Genomic DNA, 13,225 nt, shown 5'->3' on the forward strand with positions numbered 1-13,225 from the left:
AACTCAATAATTGTTTAAGGGGTGAACCCCCCCAAAAAAACAATGAAAACTGAGCATGTTCAATGGTCACAGAATGCCTCTCGGGGGAGCTGGAAACTGAGTTTGAGAGGGAATGGGATGGAACACAGGAAGCTGCTTTATCCTGTGTCAAACCATCTGGTCTATCTAGCTCAATATTGTCTGCACTGACTGGCAGCAGCTCTCCAGGTTTTCAGACAGGAATCCCCTCCAGCCCTACTGGAGATGCCGGGGATTGAACCTGGAACCTTCAGCATGCAAGGCAAATGCTCTGCCATTGAGCTACAGCCCTAGCTTGAGTATCCCCAAACAGGGCATCGCTAACTGGCTGAACATTGACCAGGAGCACTCCACTCTGCAACATGGCTTGCTCCTTCCATGTCCGATGCTCAGGTGTAAGTGCCAGTCTGTACGCAGCGAAACAGCATTGCCTATGAACAAGAGGGAAGTACTGAAGACTCAATGCCCACAGAAGGCTGACTGCTATAGGGGGAAGGGAGGAATGACAAACTAGGTGGGTGGGGGAATGGAATAGAGTATCCTGAAGGAGGGCATGAATGACTGGAATAGTGAGCATGAGCACTCCTTGCTTCAATATAATGGATTGCATTCGACTAAGGTCCCTTAGTATCATACCACTTTGAATAGTCACGGCTTCCCCCAAAGAATCCTGGGAACTGTAGCAATTTTTCTATTCAACTATTGCCACCCTGGACTCCTACTGGGAGAAAAGGTGGGATATAAATCTAATAAATGAATAAAATCTAGGGCTTTTTCATCTTTGCCATCAAATACTCAAGAAAAAGAAGAAAGAATAGCCATTATAACTGTGAGTATAGTGAGTGCTTTCTAAGAGTAAAAGCTAGCTATTTTTTCAGATCACTTTAAGTTATCTCTGTATTTCACCCTTTAGGAATAAGCACCTAATCCTTCTCTACTTATTATAATAACTGCAGAATAAACACACTCTTACGTCTTACTGCAGGCAAACATGCTTCTTTATTGCTGGCTGGGTAGAGAACACCAATGAAAATGAAAAGCAGAGCAAAAGAAAGTCAAAGGGGTGGAGTCTAACTGTAGCCTATAATACAAAGTTCTAATATTTAACTTTTCATGGGTCATGTTACTATACAGGCTGTTTTCTTCAAGATGACTTAAGTAATTATAGGTTTATTGTTATCATGAAAAATCCACCCTCCATTAGGGAAAATCTTGAGTAAACAGACTTTGGAGGCTGTTCCAGATGAGACTTTTGTTGTACACTCACCCTGCCTTATTCACTGAATTTTTCAGAGGGGTCCTACTGTTAAATTGCTTGTTTTTAAAACAAGCTGTCATTCTTTAAATGGAGGTTGTCATTGTCTGTCACGTCACAAATTAAAAAGAAGACAATTTCCCCAAAAAATCCTAGGGGGAGTGAAGCACAGCTCTGGTGGGTGGCGCCCCTTTCCCCCCCTCCCCGGCTACCAGCCTACCTGTCAGGTATGCTTTGAGTTGGATTCCTGCATTGAGCAGGGGGTTGGACTCAATGGTCTTACAGGCCCCTTTCAACTCAACAATGCTATGATTCTATGATAATGGTCCCTCATTTTTTACAAAAAAAGGGGGGGCCTGCACACACCTCCTTCTATCCAAGCAAGTAAGATAGAATATTTTTAAAACACATTCCAGGCAAAAGCACTCAAGGAGAGCATGGAACAGAACTGGCCTGGAGGGCAGTCGAGAAAGCCAGGCCTGGAATTTGGCCTCCAGGCCTGAGGACCCACACCCCTGTCCTAATGGCTTCTTCCTTAAAATGGCATGTCCTTCGTTAGTATAGTTGAAATACGAAACCAGGGAAAGAACTGAGGGGGGTAGGGAGGAGAGTGGTTGGGAACATGAGCAAGCACTGAACATGGTTAAATTATCATCTTCTGTATAAATTGTAAAATCGCAATGACCTTTGCTAGAGGTCCGCCAGCCCTCAGTGTTACAAAGAAAGAACATTGCTAAGTAGGCTCTCTGCTTTACCCTCAAGCACCTTCTTTAATTGTCTTTGAGTAAGAGCAAATCTTCCTGCCTCTTAATATCAAGTTTCATTAACTTAATCATGATGTGATATCATGAAATAATATTTACAGCTCTCCAATAATTTATGTAAATAACTTCCCCTTTTGCCCCAGCTCTCCAGGATGACAGGTGATTCACAGTGGCTATTTTAAAATAAAAATCTGTGCACCATCCAGCAACCCACCCAGAAGAATTCATCCTGTCCCATTGGCTAAGTAGAATAAAAAGGTACCATTAATCAAACAATATAATGATAGGGAAGGAGGGATTAGAACTGAAATGAATGAAGGGGGAAATTTTCGCATACAAAATCTTCAGATGATTGCCTTACAGTACCTTGACATAGAATTTTAGGGCACTACCCATCCCTTCATCAGGGCCAGCCTAACCATTTGGCAGAGTGGAACAGCTACCACAGAACTATGTATGGGCAAGAACTTTGATTCAGTTCGAATTTCAAGCTGAATTTACCAAATTCGCACTTTCCAAAATAATATGAGAACCAAAACACAACCATCCTTTGAAATGTGCACTTATTTGAATTTTGCAATGCGTTTTGCCAGCCAAACAATATTTACAAAAATGCATGTGTTAGGTAAAAGTGTGCATAAAAATGAATATGTGTGTGGAAAATAACAGGCAAAAATGCATTATATGATGGGAAACGGCTTGCAAAAATGTGTCAAAACTCTCTACAAAGGCATTTTTATTAGGAGAAAATCGCACTAAAATAGTGGAGAATTTTCATGAGGTTTAAAAAATAGTTCGCTAATTGGTGCAGAAAAGTGGAGAACTGAATTCAAGATTGGAAAAATGAGAGAACTGAAATTGACAGATCTTTACATCCCTAATAAGAACATAAGAAGAGCTCTTCTGGATCAGGCAAAGGCTCATCTAGACCAGGATTCTGGTCTCTCAGTGACCCACCAGATGCCCATGGGAAGCCCAAGAGCAGGAGCTGATCACAAACACACCGATCCCCAGCAACTGGCATTCAGAGGCATACTGCCTCCAACAATGGAGGTGGAGCATAGCCATCGTGGCTAGCAGCCATTGATAGCCTTATCCTCCTCCATGAATTTGTCTAATCTTGCAAAACCATTGGAGTTGGTGGCCATCACTACATCTTGTGCAATCGAATCCCATAGTTCATGTACTGTATGAAGCCGGCTGGTGGGAGTTGTAGTCCAACAAACTCTAAAGCGCTCTAGGTTGGCAAAAACTGCTCTGTAAGGTCTTTAGAGGCCAAATTAGAGGCCTACGGTGATCCAGGTGTCCAAAACTAGATGCATGGTCCTACCATTTCCCACCTGCTTGTTAGCTAGTCTCCTCACTGTACAAAGTTTCTTGATATATAATGCTATTGCATAAGAGGTGTGGGAACTCCTTTTCTTAGCCAGCCTCGCGGCACTTGAGTCAGGTTTGAACGTGTGGTCACTGCTGAATTGCTCAGCTCTGAGGATGGTTTAATCCTCAAAACAGGCCCCTAGGTTAGCCAGTCCTGTTTTAATTGACATCTTCTGTTTCTATTTGAATTCAAAGATGTTGGCTTGTTTCTTAATGTGATTCATGAGGATTTTCCCTTCACACCAAGATTGCTTGACAGACAGCAAAAATTAAGATTACATCATTCCTTTTCTTTGCCTTCGGCAGCTTGGGCTATCAAGTTTCTCCCTGATTGGGTAATCCGTTGATTCTTATGTAAAAATTAGCCCGTCAGCAGCAATACCTGCCAACTTCAAGAAAATCCCAGAAGAGATGTAGGGTTCTCTTTACCCTTGATGGCGCCATCACCCATCCCTCTCTGCTTGGCCCATCGTGAAGGCCAAGCAGAAGTATCTGTTTTAATCCATTCATATGATACTATAATCTAATAGTGTGTGCTAAGTGCAAAGGCTTTACAGTGCTCCATATGGCTATGGTTTAAGGATGAACAGTAGATTTTAAGTTTTTATTCTTTTACAAATTCTAGTCATATCCTGTTAATTCATTGATCAAAGAAGTCTGGTTGTGCAAAGTCTGTTTGCAAAATCCTAGATCTGAGGCATGTAGCAGTTCCAGTTTATAAAAAGGTTGATCTCACTTGAGAGCTAATGTCTTGCAAGGTCTGTCTGCCAACCTTTAGACCACAGCTATCTACTCCTGCTTTGAATTAGCAGCTCATATTTTGCAATGATTACTTGGAGTTGCTCACAGAGGAGCCACTTTGCAAAGTGTTTGCTTTGATCTGGCAAGCTCAGTTCTTGCAAAGCTAGTCAATAAGATTGCAAAGAAATTGTCAGGGAGTGTGAAGCTGAGATGAACAAAAGGAAACTCAAGAGTGTGTAGAGGTGAGTCAACCAACCATTCTCCTGATTCCTAAGACCATGAAAGTTGCCAGATCAGAATGAGTTGACATCTGCCAGTCCTTCACCAAAGTAACCCTTGTTAAGAGCCAGTATCAAGCCTTTGTGGCTGCAAAGATGTGCCCAAAGATAACATTAGAAATGGTTAAATGGTTATATAAGATCTCCAGCAGTTGGGGCAGTGCTCTAGTGCCTTGCATTCTTCTTTGCTCCTCCCCAATCTTAGCAAAGTCAGGATAAATCCTGCCAAATAGTGATTCATAGTGATTTGTTTAGAAATGTGAAGCAACCCTCTGAGATAGTCTGCCGAATTGTTATAATTCTCACAATTTATACAGGCTGCATAATCTAGCTCATCTATCAGGAGCTTCCGGAATCTGTGTGTGGCTGCCCCGTGTGGTGAAACACTAAATTGCAGCTGGAAGCCTTCCAGTTAAAACTCTCCCAGACTGACTCCGCCCACTCAGGCTGACCAATGAATCATTCTAGGCAGAAAGGCTTCTTTTCCCAGCTGAGCTTTGAGTGAGCAACATTGTCTCGCTGAGCTCTGGTGGATCTTGTGGTCCTGGTCTTGCCCACTGATCCAGATTGCTCTTTGGTCCTGAGTTCTGGTTCCCAGCCCCTGATGTACTCCAGACTCCTGCCCATAACCAAGTCCTGGCATTGTTTGGCTGTATGTCCAACATGTTATAATGCCCACTGATGTGCTGAACATCATAAAGAGCAAAAGAGGCTGGTCTGGAACTAAGCAGAAGGAGGAGGTTCTTTGCCTTTTGGGAAAGAACACTTGAGTGACAAAGTGATGGTGCCTACTGCGCATTCATTCCCTCACTGGGAACACAGAAAACTGCCTTATACAGAAGATTGGTCCACCTAGCTCACTATTGACAACACTGACCAGCAGCAGCTCACTGTGGTTTCAAATGGGACATTCCCAAACCTACTGTAGATGTCAGGGGCCTGCAAGGCAGAGGCTCAACCACTGAGCTATGGCCCTTCCCCAAAAGCGAACAGAGAAAATGGACAGTACCTTTTCTGTGCAGCCTGCATGCTGGCTAGATCCACTGCTAATAGAGCCATACCTCTGCTAACCCCTCCAGCAAGGAGTTGTATGACTCAGAAGGCGTCTCTGAGTCAAAATGCCTTCCAGCACTACTGCAGTTTTCACACCACTCCTTTCCCAAGGCCTTGCCTTCCGTCACAGCCTAGAACTGGGAGACTTAATTACAGGCAGAAACTGAACTGTTAAAAGAAGCAGCTTCTCACTTGCTGTTTCTGGGCATAGACAGCCATGCACAAGGTGCAACTCATCAGGGCAAACCCAAGTATAAATAGCTACAGCAGTGGTGATCAGGAAAGAACTGGACCCTGATATGTGCCTATTGTGCTGGACTGTGCCCCTAATCTCTTTAAACTCTTGAATAAAAATGATTCCATATCCATGATAAGAATATCTGTTAGGGATGCATATCTGCTCTGTGAGTGGGCCAAATAACAAGGCAGATCAGAGTGATTCAGGGGACTTTCCCCCCTCCCGAGTCAAACTGTGATGTCAATAAACTTCCCAGCTGATCAGGAGCTCACAAAGCCTTGTGTCACTCTGTTGCTTCTGTACTTCTCTATATCTATTGTTCAATGTTTTCCTATATCTGCATGTTTCCCTGGGTCCATGAGCTTTGTAAGAAATAAGGCTCTCCAAAATATTTCCTACACGGCACTGAAGAGATCTGGATTTATTATTTATTTATTTATTGTTAAAGCACAGCAGCAGAGGATTGATTCAGTATAAGGCAGCTTCCTATGTACCTATGGGTTTTTTTTAAAAAAAGTTAAAAACTTGATTTAAGTTTTTTAAAACTTGTCTACTTTAACAAACAAACAAGACCTCTTCAGAATTCTGCACACAGTGTGCTAGACAGCATCATGTTGTAAGGCCTATCCAAGGACACAAGCAAGCACAAGAAACTACGACTAGTGTGAAGTGGCAATGTTTTTAAAAATAGATAAGAAGGAATACACATCAATCAGCCACCACTTAATTATTTTCAGGTAATAAAGAGCAAGTCACAACCCCCACCCTGCCCGCACTCAAGGGATTGTGGAGGAAAGTATTCCATTTTACTTCCCTTACAAAGAGCTCCTGAATCTATTTGTCTACAATTTGGCAGGCTTAATCCACTTTAGACGGGATCCTGTGCTTGTACATTTCATCCACTTTGGCCAAAAAAGGGAGGAAGTTATAGCTCTGTTTAGATTCCTCGTTACAATGAATGGAGGAACACTGCTTCATTTTATACAGAGCAGCTCAGAACTGGACTTACAAATTCACACAGAGAGAGCACAGAGTGAATGAATCTTAGGGCCCGTGCCAGTCCTAATATCTGTCTCCTTTTTGTCTACTAATTGTAGTTTATAGCATGGGAGGGTGTATTCCACAATTTTCTGACTGCTGAAAGGAAGGAAGGAAGGAAGGAAGGAAGATTTAGCGCAGGGATGGAGAATGATCAGGGTTGGTGGGAGCTGTAGTCCAACAACAGCTGCAGGCCGACAGGTTCAAAATCTGTCATCTAGCCCTTTACAGCAAAATCTTATACTGTCCAATTCTTGCTGTATTCAATTGAGCTTCTTCCCCGCCACGTGCACACCTCCCAAAAATATCTGGCCCACGTTCACCTCTGTCAGAGGAATTATGAACTTAAGTGGCATTTCTCAAGACTGAGGGAAGGAATTCAAATTTCCATGATACTCTTGAGTAGCAGGATCCAGCTTTTGGATTACCTAGGTGCAAAAATTGATTGCTTGGTCAATTAATTTTTTTATTCAGGGTATTCCAAGTCCAGATACTATGATTCCTGAGATGGAGGTCATCTCTTAAGAGGAGCTTCAGCACACCACAGTGCCCTAATCCTGCTACCACAGGGCGGCTGTACCAGGATCCATTGATTCAACAACAGCAAAGGCAAGCGTAACAAAACCCACTCTCATGCAATTTCAAAACTGCACGTCAGCATTTCCCCTGCCATTTCTCTTTGAGCTCTCCAGGGTTGGTTTGGATTGTTGTCCTTTTCTTTTTTTAAAATAACAACATGGATGTGGGGAAATAAAACCCCACACACTTGCCGAGTATCCCAGGAGCCTCAGGGCATTTCTACCACCTACACAGATAATTATCCCTAGACTGGGTGTTTGGGATCTAAGCCTCCAGGTGGCTAGCAGAGACTTGAAGAAGACCAACTGGCAGATGAATTGACACATCAAACAGAACAAACAAGGTGTGCCTAAACTAGCCTACACTCCGTATCAGGAGCTGTGGGAGAAGCAAAGGGAAGTTCTTTGCATCTGTCTTCACAGTGGAAGATATAGGGCAGATCCCTGAACCTGAACTAACATTTGCAGGAAGGGATTCTGAGGAACTAAGACAAATAGTGGTAACGAGAGAGGAAGTTCTAAGCTTAATGGACAATATAAAAACTGACAAATCACCGGGCCCGGATGGCATCCACCCAAGAGTTCTCAAAGAACTCAAAGGTGAAATTGCTGATCTGCTAACTAAAATATGTAACTTGTCCCTCGGGTCCTCCTCCGTGCCTGAGGACTGGAAAGTGGCAAATGTAACACCAATCTTCAAAAAGGGATCCAGAGGGGATCCCGGAAATTACAGGCCGGTTAGCTTAACTTCTGTCCCTGGAAAACTGGTAGAAAGTATTATTAAAGCTAGATTAACTAAGCACATAGAAGAACAAGCCTTGCTGAAGCAGAGCCAGCATGGCTTCTGCAAGGGAAAGTCCTGTCTCAGTAACCTATTAGAATTCTTTGAGAGTGTCAACAAGCATATAGATAGAGGTGATCCAGTGGACATAGTGTACTTAGACTTTCAAAAAGGCAGGTCAGAGGAGACATGATAGAAGTGTATAAAATTATGCATGGCATTGAGAAAGTGGATAGAGAAAAGTTCTTCTCCCTCTCTCATAATACTAGAACTCGTGGACATTCAAAGAAGCTGAATGTTGGAAGATTCAGGACAGACAAAAGGAAGTACTTCTTTACTCAGCGCATAGTTAAACTATGGAATTTGCTCCCACAAGATGCAGTAATGGCCACCAGCTTGGATGGCTTTAAAAGAAGATTAGACAAATTCATGGAGGACAGGGCTATCAATGGCTACTAGCCATGATGGCTGTGCTCTGCCACCCTAGTCAGAGGCAGCATGCTTCTGAAAACCAGTTGCCGGAAGCCTCAGGAGGGGAGAGTGTTCTTGCACTCGGGTCCTGCTTGCAGGCTTCCCCCAGGCACCTGGTTGGCCACTGTGAGAACAGGATGCTGGACTAGATGGGCCACTGGCCTGATCCAGCAGGCTCTTCTTATGTTCTTATGTTCTTAAGTTTGATGGATTGGCTCCCCAGAAGCGATAACCATCTTCATTTAGCACATCTTATCCAGGTGGATTCCAAACCAATTCTATGAACTAGCATACCTCCTCTGTAGCTGGTTCATTATATATTTTATTCACTAGGAACCAGAGCTTGGAAAAGTTACTTTTTTGAACTACAACTCCCTTCAGCCCAATCCAGTGGCCATGCTGGCTGGGGCTGATGGGAGTTGTAGTTTAAAAAAAGTAACTTTTCCAAACTCTGCTAGGAACCCAGGACGTAGGCCCCATCTGCACTATACATTTAAAGCAGCATTAGAACACTGTAAACAGTCATGGCTTTCCCCAAAGCATCCTGGGAACTGTAGTTTGTAAAAGGTGCTGAGCGTTGTTAAGAGACGCCCTGTTCCCCTCACTGAGCTGCAATTCTCAGAGTTCCCTGGGAAGGGGGATTGATTGTTAAATCACTCTAGGAATTGTAGCTCAGTGCGGGGAACAGGAGTCTCCTCACAACTTGCTTCCTCTGAATCGCTTCATATGAATCGTTGTTGTTGTCAGATAAAGGTTTGAGAAGGCTTGTGGAATGAGGAACATCTTTAGCAGGCACGCAAAAGACAATAGAGGAGTCTGCCTGGTATACAATGGGAGGGAGTTCCCAAGGGTAGATGCTGCCACACTAAAAGCCCAATTTCAACATCAGACGGAGCAGACCTCCTGATAGGATGGTATCTGCAGGGGGCCCTCTCCTGCAGAGTGTGGTAATACGTTGGGTACATGGAGGATGAAGTGATCTTTTAGGTGTCCTGGTCCCAAGCTGTAAAGGGCTTTGTACTCCAATACCAGCACCTTGAACCTAGCCTGGTAATAAAGGCAATGAAAATTGTGTATTTTCCTCCACTAGAATCCTCTGGCTTTAATAATAATCCTCCTGCGTGCAGGGAAGAAAGATTTGCTTGATTTCACATAGCCACAAAGCTCCACAGAGAGGAAGGAATGGTGCAAGAAAGCTCACTCCTTTATGGTATGGAGAAAGAGGCCAGCAATGTTTATAAATCCTTTACCTTTACTGAAACGGGCCACGACTATGAGAATGTTCTGGCAGTTTGATGCCCATTTCATCCAGAAGAGGAATGTGATTTATCAGAGACCCTGCTTCAGTCAAAGAGCTCGAAAACTTGGAGAAACATTTTAGTCATTTGTTGGGGCCTTATATGAAGAGGCTGAGTTCTCTGTGTGCCTTACTATGTTTTTGTGCCCTTAAGGAAGGACTTCTTCAAAAAGCATTGGGTGTTTCACTATTTTATAAGGGCATTTGACCATTTTTAAAAATTCAATTTCCCTTGTATTTATGTCATTTCATTTCAATAATTTCAACAATTGATAAACTGCTTAATGTCATTTTTAGGTAGTTATAATGGCTAGGCACTCTTCAACCGGAATATGTGCTATTTGGGTTTTAAAATAAACTTCTGAAGGTAGCCAATGTGGTGCCCTCCTGATGTTAAGAACATAAGAACATAGGAAGAGCCTGCTGGATCAGGTTAGTGTCCTATCCAGTCCAGTATTCTGTTCTCATAGTGGCCAACCAGATGCCCATATGAAGCCCACAAGCAGGATCTGAGCAGAAGACCACTCAACCTTCCTGCAGATTCCAGAAACTGGTATTCAGAAACATACTGCCTCTGATCGTGGAAGGAGAGCACAGCCATCATAACTAGTAGCCATTGATAGCTTTATCCTCCATAAATTTTAAATTCATCCAAGCTGGTGCTCATTACTGCTTCCTGTGGGAGTGAACTCCATAGTTTAACCATGCACTGTGTGAAGAAGTGTTTTCTTTTGTCTGTCCTGAATCTTCCAACCTTCAGCTTCATTGAATATCCACAAGTTCTAGTGTTATGAGAGAGGGACAGAAACTTCTCTCTATCCACTTTCACCTAGAGCTTGGAAGTTACTTTTTGAACTACAATTCCCATGAGCCCCAGCCAGCATGGCCACTGGATTGGGCTGATGGGAGCTGTAGTTCAAAAAAGTAACTTTTCCAAACTCTGCTTTCACTGTGCCATACATAATTTTATACACTTCTGTCATGTCACCTCTTACTCGCCTTTTCTCTAAACTAAAAGATTTTAATGAGGACTTTAAAAAAAAACACGGACTAATGTGGAAATGTGGAAAACTAAACTTCAGATTGGAAAAATTAGAAACTGAAATTGACAAATTTGCCCATCCCTGCTTGTGAGCCACCAACCCAAAAGCAGCCCATTGCCCACATGTGGATGCCCCAACAGCAGCTTGGAATGGGTGCAAATTCAGTTCAGTTCCCATTGAAAGCCAAATCTATCAAATTCGCACTTTCTGAAATAATATGAGAACTGAATACAACCATCTTTTGAAATCTGCATTTATTTGCATTTTTCAACGTAGTTCACCAACTATACTGGTGAAAATAGCATACAAAAATGTATTTATTTTAGGGGAAATGCTTGAAAAATGTGCTCATCGGCCAAAACTACATACAAAAATATGTTTATTAGGAGAAATTCACAATAAAATGCTGAAGAATTTTCACAAGGATTTTTTTCTAAAAAACCCACAAATGTCTGCAAAAATGTAGAGAACCAAATTTAAGATTGGAAAAACAAGGAAGTGAGACAACCAAAACTGACAGATCCTTCCATCCTTAACAGCAGCTTAATAAATGTCCTGCCTATGGCCATACTACCCTGAACACTCCCGATCTCGTCTGATCTCGGAAGCTAAGCAGGGTCAGGCCTGGTTAGTACTTGGATGGGAGACCGCCTGGGAATACCGGGTGCTGTAGGCTTAGAGGAAGGCAACGGTAAACCACGTCTGAATACCTCTTACCATGAAACCCCTATGAATATATCAAAAAAAGATTCATAGGGTCTCCATAAGTCATAACAGACTTGAAGGCATGTAACAACAAAATAAATGTCCTAGTTTGGGCACATCCTGTAGAATGTAAAGACAAGGGGACTGCCTAGCAGTCTAAAATATATGCCTTGTGGGTTATGCTCATTTTAGTGGGTCACAAGTCAAGCAGGCCCAGGCCCAACAGAATAAGCCTTCTAGCTTATTCTCCTCTTTGTGGTTGCCAGACTTCCTATCCAGTTCCTCCTAACTGTGCATTAAAATGCAGAAGGCTGCAAAGCTTCTTCAGATCTTTCCGCTCCAGTCTTGCTATCACTTTACGGCCCTCATAAATCAAGCAAGCTTTTCCCTCCAACCTTTCACAAAAACCACAGAGAGAAAGTTAGGATCTTGCCGTCCAAACAGCTTTGTGGGCTGGATAACAAATGCGCGCCTCTAATACTGCCTCGTTTTGTCAACGCAGCTTGACTTCTTAATGAGATCTTTAAGCTCCCAGGCTAACAAAATGTATTAACTGTCATCGTCGGTATTTATTTTTGCAACAAGAAACAATGATATTCTATTAGAGCGGGGACTGAGTAGTGGAGGGGTCAGAGTCAGTCTCTTAATTGAAAAAGCACACCGGCTGGCCGGACATCCAATCCCTTCATTCCAACAAATTCCATTGCGGGCCTTTTCAATGCATCACTGACAAGGGCAATACCCACTGTTGGCTTGAGCTTGTGCTCAAAAGGTAGGGAGAAATGTAATCACTGGAAAATGGATTTTTAGCTTGCTCATCTACAGCTGCTTCCTGTAACTGGCAGATTAATTGGCAGACTTGTCAACTAAAACTGCCTTATTTTATAGTGCTGGCCTGGTCACCATAGGTGGCAAGGAACTGCATGTGAGTGAATAAGCAGGCTGGGTGGAGGAGGGGTGGAGTACTAAGCCCCCCAGCCTAGAAACCTAGTGAGCAGGTAGGGGCAGGAACCCCTTTGCCTCATCCAACATTAAAAAAAAGTTAAATGATATGCATAGTTAAACTAAGGAATATGCTACCAGAAGGTGTGGAAGGCTGTCAAAGGCTACTAGCCATGATGGCTATGTCCTACTTCTGCTGCAGGAGGCAATATGCCTCTGAGTAATACTAGTTGCTGGGAATTGCTAGTTATGAAGCCCATATACTACCTCCAGGATCAGAGAGAGTATGCCTTTGAATACCAGTTGCTGGAGAAGTCTGTTGCTCGTGGGCTTCCATGCGGCATCTGGGTGGCCACTGTGGGCAAAAAAGATGGCGGACTAGAGAGGCCCCTGGTCTGGTCCAGCACAGCTCATGTAATGTTCCTAAGTGCAACAGGCTACGCAGGGACAATGGAGTTCCCTGAGCCTCTACTAGTCCAGAGCAGGCTACTACTGATTTCTGTAAGGCTAGTAACTTTTCTGGACTTATTTACAAGGCCGAATTAATAATCTATGAATGGGTGGGGGCAGGAAAGGCTGGTCCATTAGAGAAAATGGGTCCCTGCCCCACGAACCCCATTCTGACCTCATCCAGGCCCTGCAGACA

The 13,225-nt window shown here is 43.2% G+C and overlaps 1 non-coding gene across 1 annotated transcript; it reads left to right on the plus strand.

Moving 5' to 3' along the window:
- Positions 1-11,489: 11,489 nt before the first annotated feature.
- On the plus strand, positions 11,490-11,608 carry LOC133384579 (5S ribosomal RNA). Its single transcript, XR_009762631.1, has one exon. It is a non-coding gene; the product is annotated as a 5S ribosomal RNA (ribosomal RNA).
- The last annotated feature ends 1,617 nt before the right edge of the window (positions 11,609-13,225 follow it).

Source organism: Rhineura floridana, chromosome 4 (genome assembly GCF_030035675.1).
Source record: "Rhineura floridana isolate rRhiFlo1 chromosome 4, rRhiFlo1.hap2, whole genome shotgun sequence".
NCBI classification, from domain to species: domain Eukaryota; kingdom Metazoa; phylum Chordata; class Lepidosauria; order Squamata; family Rhineuridae; genus Rhineura; species Rhineura floridana.